The sequence below is a fragment of the Colobus angolensis genome, unplaced genomic scaffold (assembly GCF_000951035.1).
Source record: "Colobus angolensis palliatus isolate OR3802 unplaced genomic scaffold, Cang.pa_1.0 Scaffold192, whole genome shotgun sequence".
NCBI classification, from domain to species: domain Eukaryota; kingdom Metazoa; phylum Chordata; class Mammalia; order Primates; family Cercopithecidae; genus Colobus; species Colobus angolensis.
In genome coordinates, this window is record NW_012115066.1 from 1920169 (window position 1) to 1931467 (window position 11299).

The following is an 11299-nucleotide window of genomic DNA, read 5'->3' on the forward strand; positions in this document are numbered from 1 at the left end:
TGTTGGAATGGGGATGGCGACGACAAGATCACTCCCCGAATAAATTAATTTGGTGAGCAGCAGTGACGGTAGTAATGCCAAATTGCGCTTTTATAGCACTCCCATCCCAGCAGGAGAAAACCCCAGCTGGGCTAGATCGCTTGACCTTCAGGAATTCTTAAATCCCTCCCCAGCTCCACCTTCCTTGCCCAGGAAGTTTCCGCGATCCATAGAACCCTCTATTATTACCTGCTCTTCCCCTTCATCCGGTCCAAGGGAGTCAGCCCTTGCATTAAATATTTCTTTGAATTTCCTGCCAACAACACCAGCCCTTTGTTTTTCTCTGTCATGGGAAAGCTATTTTAAATTCCTTGTTTAACTGGTCATAAACGTCTAGGGAATGTACCACGCATTTTGCTGGAGAAGCACAAAAGATTTTCATCCACCTCTGCGTATTTGGTTCATCGTCCACCTCTTCGGGGAGGTTTTCCAGGATAGTGGTCATGTGTATGTATCCTGAAGCCAGAATGCTTGGTTCCAATCCAGTTTTTCCCTTAATAAATGTGTGATTCAGGTAAAATACTTAATCTGTACTTGTTTCAGTTTTCTCATCTCGTATTAACATGGGGATAATAATAGTATCTACCTCATAGTGTTGTTGGATGAGATAAAATATGTAAAGAAATTATTTAAAACTATCTGGCCAGGCAGAGTGGCTCATGCCTATAATCCCAGTACTTTGGGAGGTTGAGGCAGGAGGATCACTTGAGGACATGACTTTGAGACCAGCCTGGGCAATATAGTGAGACCCCATCTTTACACAACATTTAAAAATTACCTGGGTGTGGTGGTGCACATCTGTAGTGTGAGCTACTCTGGAGGCTGAGGTGGGAGGATGGCTTGAGCCCTGGCAGTTAAGGCTACACAGTAAGCCATGATTGCACCACTGCATTCCAGCCTGGGTGACAGAGTGAGACCTTGTCTCAAGGAACAAACAAACAGACAAACCCAAAACTATGACATAGTATGGGCTCAATAAATGTTTCCAATACTGTATGTCCTACTTTCTGGCTGCCAATATTCATTAAAAATGCTTCTTTTTTTTAAAGAAGAATTTATCCCTGGTTCTCAGGTTCTATCAACCCCCTTTTAAAAAGATTGTATTTTGAAATACTTAAGACGCAAAAAGAACACAAACATCTGTGTGCTCACCACCCAGCTTTAAAAAATAAAACATTGCCAGCCTTTGTGTATCCCTCCCTAGAAGCTCCTCTTATAAAATTAAATCTCTTATGGGATGGCAGAAAAGATCATTATATGAAATTGAGAGCTGGAGAAAAGGAAGAGCAAGAGAATCAGAGTTCCCTCCACTTCTTAATGTGAGCTCTGGGGCAGGTTACATAACCTCCGTGAACTGCAATGACCAAAAACCATAAAAAAGGGGATAATGTCTACCTTACCAGGCTTTTGTCAGGATAAAGTAATGAAAGTCTATTGTGAGAGACCCCAGCACCAGGCTTTCAAAAAGTTTAGGTGTTCTGTGTATGTTTCTTTACATCATTTTCATAAGTGCCTTCAAGGGGCCTTTTCCTACGTCTTCAAATCCAATTTATTCAATACAGGAGAGAGTTTTAGTGCTCATCCATGCCTTGGGCACACAGGAAACTTACAAATACCATTTCCCTTTGCAATCAGGCAGGGCCACGTGACTAGTTCTGGCCTGTGAGCTATGAGGAGAAGGATGCATATCATTCCTGGGTCAAAGCGTTTTATTTTCATTGCAAGACTCTTTTCCCTGTGTGCAACCAAGAAGCAAAGGGCAGTGACAAGAGGGAAGAGATGGATCACACAGTTGATGTATAAGGGCAGTTGCCTTGGAAAGTCAACCCACCTGCATTGGACTTACATGAGCAAGAAAACAAACGCCTGTTATTTTAAGCCATTGAGATATTGGGATTGTCTTTTCTGCTGCATAGCTAAGCCTACTTTATGCATAGTTCTTTCTTGAAGTCTTTCCTGATACTAGAAATAAGAAAGCCAAAGTTCTACTCCTGCTTCTGCCTCTCACTGGAATTGGGACCTGGTCAGATGTCCTTATCTATAGAGGTGTAATGAAATCTATCCTGTCTTCTTTTCAGAGCTGTTATGAGTTCAAATGAGGTCACATGGAAAGATACCTTGCGAACTAGGAAGTCCTACAGAGATGGAAAGAATTGACTATTCCTATTAGTAAGGTTACCTATATACAGCAACCATAATGATCAAGTTTCCTGAAAAGCTGCTATTAGGTTGATGCAAAAATAATTGTGGTCTTTGCTTTTACTTTTAATGGAAAAAACGCCAATTACTTTTGTATCAACCTAATAATTTAAAATACTTTGTCCAGTTGTCCTTATAAATCAAATGTGAATAAAAATATAGTCTCCGTATCTTCTATAGTTTCAATGCGTCCCCTAAATTTCATGTGTTGGAAACTCGATCCCCAATGTGGTGGTTTTGGGAGCCTAATGAAAGGTATTTGGGTCATGGAAGGACACTCTTCATGAATGGATCAATGGCATTATCATGCGAGTGAATTCGTTATTCTGGGAGTAGTTTCCTTATAGAGGGACAGGTTTGGTCCAGCCCCATCTTTCTCTCCATCTCTTTCTTTCACTCTTGCCTTCTTTTTGTCCTTCCACCATAGGATGACACAACAAGAAGGCTCTTACAAGATACCAACCCCTTGAGTTTGGACTTCCCAGCCTCCAGAACTAAGCCAGTAAATTTCTGTTCATTATAAATTACCCAGTCAGTGTTATGCTGTTATAGCAGCACAAATTGAACTAAGACAATATCATTCCTGGGTTGCTGTTTCTCACATCCTGTTTGAAAAATGAAATAGGATATACTTTTACACAGCTGAGGGTAGAGTTGGAAAGGTAAAACTTCCCCAAACATTTGGAAATAAGATGGCTCCCTACAAGTTGAATTATAAAATTATGACACAATTCATTAGCTCAAAATACACTTATTGAACAAACATTATAAGTGTGTGTGGCAGCCTGCCTTGAAGATGGTATTTATGCCCATGTGTAGTTTGCATACATAGGGCTGCCTCATGTAACAGTATATTAGTCTGTTCTGACACAACTGATAAAGACATACCTGAGACTGGGTAATTTATAAAGTAAAAGAGGTTTAATGGACTCACAGTTCCACATGACTGGGGAAGCCTCACAATCATGGTGGAAAGCAAAAGGCATGTCTTACATGGCAGCAGACAAGAGAGAGAATGAGATCTGAGTGAAAGGGGTTTCCCTTTATAAAACCATCAGATCTCGTGACACTTATTCACTACTACAAGAGCAGTATGGGGGAAATTGTCCCCATGATTCAATTATCTCCCACTGGGTCCCTCCCACCAAATGTGGAAATTAGGGGAGCTACAATTCAAGATGAGATTTGGGTGGGGACACAGCCAAACCATATCAACAGGATATTGTGGAAATGACAGAATGTTCCTCCCTAGACTGGGCTGTAGAAGACATTGCAGCTTCTGTCTTGTTCTCTCTTATTTGCAATGAGGGAAACCCCTGCCCTGTCTGAGGTTTAGTAGCCCTTTAGAAAGGCTGCTGACCTACTGAGCCCTCTTGCCAATATCCCGACAATTGTGGAGGCTTTTTGCCAAAGCCTTGTGAGTGAGTCATCCTGGAAGTGGATCGTCCAGCCCCAGCCAAGCCGTCAGATGATATCTTGACTGCAATCTCATGAGAGACCCTAAACTGCAACCTACAAAAACTGTGATATAGTAAATGCTGTCTTAAGCTCTAAATTTTGGGTAATTTGGTACACAGCAATAGATAATTACTAGAACGGGTTAGGCACTGTTCTTAGCTCAGGAGATACAGCAGTGCAGCAGTCCCCAAACATTTTGGAACCAGGGACTGGATTTATGGAAGACAGTTTTTCTACTGACCAGTGTGGAGCAGGGAGATGGTTTTAGGTTGATTCAAATGCATTACATTTATTGTGCACTTTATTTCTATTATCATTACATTGTACTATATAAAGAAATAATCATACAACTCACCATAATGTAGAATCAGTGGGATTTCTGAGCTTCTTTTCCTGCAACTAGACAGTCCCATCTGGGGTGATGTGAGACAGTGACAGATCATCAGGCATTAAATTCTCATAAGGAGTGTGCAACCTAGACCCCTCACATGTGCAGTTCACAAAAGGGTTTGTGCTCTTATGAGAATCTAATGCCACAGCTGATCTGGCAGGAGGTGGAGCTCAGGTAGTAATGTGAGGATGGGGAGCAGCTGTAAATACGATGCAGCTTTACTCCCTCACTCACCACTCATCTGTGAAGGAGAGATTTAAACTAAAAACCTGAGTGATGGTTTCTGCATGCAAAGATCTTTAAGCAGAATGATCCATGCAAAGGGAACACCTGTTGCAAAGGCCCTAAAGCTAAAATAAGCTACATTTATAATATAGGGCCTTAAAGTCAGTGTGGTTGAGGCAGGGAGAAGGAACTAAAGCAGCAGGTTTTAGATCAGAGTGGGCATACTCCTGAGGGGACACAAAACTTTCCAGAGGGTGTCTGTGCCCGGCTAGTTTTAAGGAGGTGACACACAACCTAGAGAGACTATGTGTTCAGAGAAGAAATGCAACCTGGTACATGCAATCTGGACAAAAACACCTGAGAATCAGAATCTTTCTTGTGCCAGAAGCAAGAATAAGAACTTAGATACGCTAACCTTTTATGAAAGTATAGACCAAGAAAGAAAGAATTAATTAAAAGGGGAAAGAGGAATTAGATATGATGGGACCTAGGCAAGGTCAGAGATCCAGCGCGACAGCTGTTTGGAAGAGGAGGTGCACTGCATCAAAATCTCCCCCTGGTTGCCCATTTTCAAAGGCAGGCATTTTGGAGACGGCCTGATGTCATAATCTTTGAATTGTTAAATGATACAATTGCTAACAGCAGCTAAATGAAGCCAAAGGAGCACATGAAGGGATATTTCTGAATACAGAATCCTGGCCTTAAAACACACTCCAAGTGTCCTAAGTTTCTCGTCAGCCCCCACCATTCCACCCTCTTCTCCATCCTCCCCACTACCCTACTCCATCAACATGAGGGAAAATGCTTAAGGCAGGGAAGGGAGGAGGTGTTCAGAAGTGGAGGGGCAGGGCAGTGGGAGGGGGTGACAAAGAGGGAAGGGAAGGTGTGTGGACATGTGGATGTGTGCAGGGAGGCCACCCGGGAGACTGCACACAGTAATGGCAGGCTTTGGAGATGCACCTTTGTTTGTCGACTGTCCAGGCTAGAAGCAGAGTCTGAGCCACCAGGAGGCAGAAGTTTAGTTTTAGAAATCACATTGAAACCTACAAAAGTTCTCCAAATTTTCCAAGACAATGAGTTTTCCTTGGTAAAGCCCATCTACTAGCAAGGAGTACAAATATGTGCCCTCCTTCTCCATTGTCTTTCCCAAATCCCAATCAAAACTGTAGGCTTTTTTGTAGCCACACTCATTTTTCCTGCTCTTGGATAAAGGACTATTTATTTCTTAATTTTGAAGAAAGGGGATATGGGCACATATCCACTGCATTGGAGTCAATTTTGTTCTGAATTTTGCCACTGTTCATCAAGCAGTCGTTGAGATGATAAATTGACCCAATTAACTACTTTCCTTGGGGGGAAAAATGTACCAGCCAGAGGATGTAAGTATATGATCTACTTGTGAATTATAGTTTTAATGCAAATGAATTGCTTTTGTCTGATTTGCATGTATGTTTCTTGTGAGCCGAGTTAGTGTCCAGGCACATGGTGTGGTAAAAATCTGTGTTTTGTTTGTTTGTTTGTTTATTTTTCTGAGATGGTGTCTCGCTCTGTCACCCAGGCTAGAGTGCAGTGGCACGATCTTGGCTCACTGCTAGCTCTGCCTCCCAGGTTCATGGCATTCTCCTGCCTCAGCCTACGGAGTAGCTGGGACTACAGGTGCCCACCACCACACCCAGATAATTTTTTGTATTTTTAGTGGAGACGGAGTTTCACCATGTTAGCCAGGATGGTCTTGATCCCCTGACCTCGTGATTCGCCCTCCTTGGCCTCCCAAAGTGCTGGGATTACAGGTGTGAGCCACTGCACCCAGCCGGTAAAATCAGTTTTTGAACTGAGCTAAAGGTCAGATTAATTCACCAAAGTAAATAATACCTTATGAATTCTCTTTGTACCTTCCCTTCTGGACACATTTTAAAAAATTACTAAAATCACCCAAAACCTGAAATAAAGCAAAAGGATGCCTACATGTCCTTTCAATATCATTGCTTAACATGTTCACCTAGTAAGTATTTATCTATGTTGGAGCATGTGCCTTTGTTTGACTTTGCTACTTACTACTGGAATTACAGGTGTGAACCACCGCACCCGGCCCAAAAACATGTATTTAAGCTTTTGGTTTAATCTGTATTTTGAAACAGTTGGAGGTTTATTGTTTAGGAAGTGTCTGAATTTAAAAACCTGGTTTGTGTATATTGCTGATGGCTGCTAGGTGTGGAGACTCTCGCAGCAGCAGCAAAACAGAGAATCTGAGGCAGGACAGGAGGAAGTGTCCCAAACTGAGGTTTGTACTTGGTGAGAAAAACAGGATATTTGTTTCCAGTGTTCCTGATTTGAATTTGTGATATGATTTCCCGAAAAGGACACTAAATCACGAATAGTTTTCTTGAATTGCCCACAAGGTAGTTGAAATAATGTATTTTATGCAACAGTATTATTTTCAATAATTGCATATTTTCATTGCAAACATATTTTAGATACAATATGAACCAAATTGTCTCTTGTGAGGCTGACTGGAAAACTAATCCCAATTTGTAACATTGTTTCTATGAAAGAATGTATATTTTGTTCCAAACAAAATATACATTCTAAATGCAACTAAATGCAAATGTTTTGGGGTGGGGGGAATATATACATTTTTTAGAGTAGAATCAGCCTACAATGAGGTTTATTAAAATGACAAAATTAGGTAAATTACAAATGGCTTTAGTATAGAAGGAAATGGAAGGTTTGTGTAAGTGTGTGTGTGTGTGTTTTTGAGTGTGTTTTGTTAATGCTATCATACCTTTTAGTTTTGTATCACATATAGTAGGACACATATTCCAGACTCCTGCAGTCTTTGCCCACGTTTGCCTCTCTCATATGGTGTGCTTGTTAATACCTTGTGATTATTAAGAATAAAATAACTTTCAATTTCAAATTGAACTTGCAGAATGCATCCACCAAAAAGTCACTTTCATCCCAATTCCTGCCAGAACAAAACAGATTTCTTCGTGGATTTGCTAAGTAAAACACTGCTTTAACAAACAACATGAGAGTGTTTGCTTTCTTATAACAAAGTAATGTTCATGTTCGGAATGAGCTAATGCTACTACTTTCCTGAAGGAAATTCTGTAGGGGATATCAACTATGTTAAATAAATAATGACCTTTGAAGATTTGATATATGCCCATTGGAAGATTTCTAAAATGGTTATTTGAGGGTGATAATGGTGGTAATTTTTTCTTAAGGCATTTATTAAGGACCATTTACATTTTTTTGGTTTTGTTTTATGCATCAGTAAGGTAGGGATATAAAGGGTCAATATTAAAAATCAATGGGCAACAAAGAATTTTAGCCATGACCAGACAGATGTGTTTTCTGATAGGAAATCCCTCAAAACTAAGGTAGGGAAGTGCCAAAAAATCATATTCCAGAGAGGAAGTAAAATATTAGAAATTGGAGCACAGTTGGAAACTGAAATTCAACAGCTTTAGTTGCATTACCCTTAAAGTCACTTATATTTCTTTCAAATACATCATGCATTTTTATTTGTGATCAAATGTTTCAGGATAATATTAAAGAACATACCGTTTCCTATCTATACAACTGCACTTAAAATAAGTTAACTATTCCTCTAAGGTTGAACATTAGGTTATTTCTTCTGCCTTTGCATTTATAATGTGCCAATGAACTTTTTTGCATGAATCTTTGTCAGCATTTTAAATTATGACTGTAAGAAGGATTCTTTCAAGGGAAATTGGTAGGCCGAAGGCTGTGAATATTTATGACTCCTGTCACAAATGACTTCTCAGAAAGGTATCAATTTGTGTTCCATCTGGCTCTTGGTATCATCCTGTTTATTCTCTCCAGGATTCTGAGATTGAGTATTGTCTTAAAAACCAAATGAACATAACCCCTCCACGCTCTCCCACCAACCCACACCCACAACTTTAAAAAGAAATTCAAATTCACAGATAAGAGAAAATAGTCATGTTACAGAAGATTATAAAATAAAAAGTAAAAACGTCTTCCTTACCATTTTGAAACTCGGCCCTACTTTCTGAAATAGCCACTGTGATTGGAATTTAAATTTAAATTGATTACCAATTTTAAAATTTAAAACATAGTCTTGCTGTTTATATAAGAACTACATTGGGAAAGGAAGGAAGAGCTTACCTGCCAGGACTTGAGGACCACTATCCCACAGTTCCTAAATTCATCAACATCACAAGCTTTCTTTTGACAGGAGTGCAATCTAAAGCCACTTCAAAGAATCACCTTGTTTTCTTGCTGACATTGTAGTGGGGAAGATGAGACCCAAGGACATTCAGCCAAGAGGGAAATGTGAGTCATATGTTCACAAAGTGGAAAAAGGCTATTTATTATTGTTATTATTATTATTATTTTTAGATGAAGTCTTGCTCTGTTGCCCAGGCTGGAGTGCAGTGGCATGATCTCGGCTCATTGCAACCTCCGTCTCCTGGGTTCCAGTGATTCTCCTGTCTCAGCCTTGGGACTACAGGCACGTGCCACCAGGCCCAGCTAATTTTTTGTATTTTTGTATTTTTGGAAGAGACGTGGTTTCCCCATGTTGGCCAGGCTGGTCTCAAACTCCTAACCTCAGGTGTTCTACCCACCTCGACCTCCCAAAGTGCTGGGATTACAGGCATGAGGCATGGTGCCTGGCTGAAAAAGGCTATTCAAATGCAGTGATAACATGTATTTGAAAAGGTTACAGTATCTATCTAGTAAAACACATCAGATATATAAAAGGGTTACAAACTTTATCTAAGAAAGTAAAACATTAGTGTTGTAAAAAGGAATTGCTGTGTTTGTCCAGGCCAGTGAGACATTAAAGATTACTTTGTTAGTTGAGATCTTAACTCTTAAAATACGGGACAAAGTTTATTGCTATTGGTTATGGAGGCTGCTTTCCTTTCCTTCTTTCCTCCCATTTCCCTTTCTCCAGTTTATACTTTCTCAATGGTTTGAGAGTAAGGGGCAGGCATTGTTACATGTTATCCTTAAATATTTCATTATACTAATGATATGGTTTGGCTCTGTGTCCCTACCCAAATCTCATCTTTTCTTTTTTTTGGAATTGGAGTTTTGCTCTGTTTGCCGAGGCTAGAGTGCCATGGCATGATCTCGGCTCACTACAACCTCTGCCTCCCAGGTTCAAGTGATTCCCCTGTCTCAGTCTCCTGAGTAGCTGGGACTACAGGCGCGTGCCACCACGCCCGGCTAATTTTGCATTTTTGGTAGAGACAGGGTTTCTCCATGTTGGTCAGGCTGGTCTTGAACTCCTGACCTCACATGATCCATCCTCCTCGGCCTCCCAAAGTGCTGGGATTACAGGCTTGAGCCGCTATGCCCGGCCTAAATCTCATCTTTTAGCTCCCAAAATTTCCCCATGTTGTGGGAGGGCCCCGATGAAAGATGATTGAGTCATGAGGGCAAGTCTTTCCTGTACTGTTCTCACGATAGTGAATGAGTCTCACGAGATCTGATGATTTTATAAACGGGAGTCTCCCTGCCCAAACTCTCTTTTGTTGTCTGCTGCCATGTGAGATGTGTCTTTTGCCTTCCACCACGATTGTGAGGCCTCCCCAGCAATGTGGAACTGTGAGTCCAATAAACCTCCTTCTTTTGTAAATTGCTCAGTCTCAGGTATGCCTTTATTAGCAGGGCTCAGAAGAAAACAGGAAAATGTGGGAAAGTTTGGAACTTCCTAGACACTTGTTCAATGGCTTTGACTGAAATGCTGATAATGATATGGACAATGTAATCCAGTCTGAGATGGTATTAGATGGAGATGAGGAACTCACTGGGAACTGGAGCAAAGGTGACTCTTGTTATGTTTTAGCAAAAAAAACTGGATGCATTTTGCCCCTGCCCTAGAGATTTGTAGAACTTTGAACTTGAGAGAGATGATTTAGGGTATCTGGTGGAAGAAATTTCTAAGCAGCAAATAATTCAAGAGATGACTTGGGTACTGTTAGAGGCATTCAGTTTTATAAGGGAAGTGGGCCGGGTGCAGTGGCTCAAGCCTGTAATCCCAGCACTTTGCGAGGCCAAGGCAGGTGGATCATGAGGTCAGGAGTTCAAGACCAGCCTGGCCAAGATGGTGAAACCCCATCTCTACTAAAAATACAAAAAAATTAGCTAGGCATGGTGGCACATGCCTGTAATCCCAGCTACTCCAGAGGCTGAGGCAGATAATTGCTTAAACCTAGAGGGGCGGAGGTTGCAGTGAGCCAAGATCGCACCACTGCACTACAGCCTGGGTGACAGAGAGAGACTCCATCTCAAAAAAGAAAAAAATAAGGGAAGTGGAGCATAAAATCTTGGAAATTTGCTGCCTGACAGTGAAACAGAAAAGAAAATCCCATTTTCTGAGGAGAAATTTAAGCCAGCTGCAGAAATTTGCATAAGTAATGAGGAGCCGAATGTTAATCCCCAAGACAATGGAAAAAGTGTCTCCAGGGCATGTCAGAGGTCTTCACGGCAGCCCCTCCCATCACAGGCCCAGAGGCCTAGGAGGAAAAAGTGGTTTTGTGGGCCTGGCCCAGGGTTCCTGTGCTGTGTGCTGTCTTGGGACTCGATGCCCTGTGTCCCAGCTGCTCCAGCCATGACTAAAAGGGTCCAAGGTATGGCTCGGGCCATGGCTTCAGAGGGTGCAAGCCCTAAGCCTTGGCAACTTCCATGTGGTGTGGAGCCTGCAAGTGCACAGAAGTCACGAACTGAGGTTGGGGAACCTCTGCCTAGATTTCAGAAAGAAGTATGGAAACTCCTGGATACCCCAGCAGAAGTTTGCTGCAGGGGTGGGACCCTCATGGAGAACTTCTGCTAGGGAAGTGTGGAAAGGCAATGTGGGGTCAGAGCCCCCACATAGAGTTCCTACTGGGGCTCTGCCTAGTGGAGCTGTGAGAAGAGGGCCACCATCCTCCAGACCCCAGAATGGTAGCTCTACTGACAGTCTGCGCTGTTTGCCTGGAAAAGCTGCAG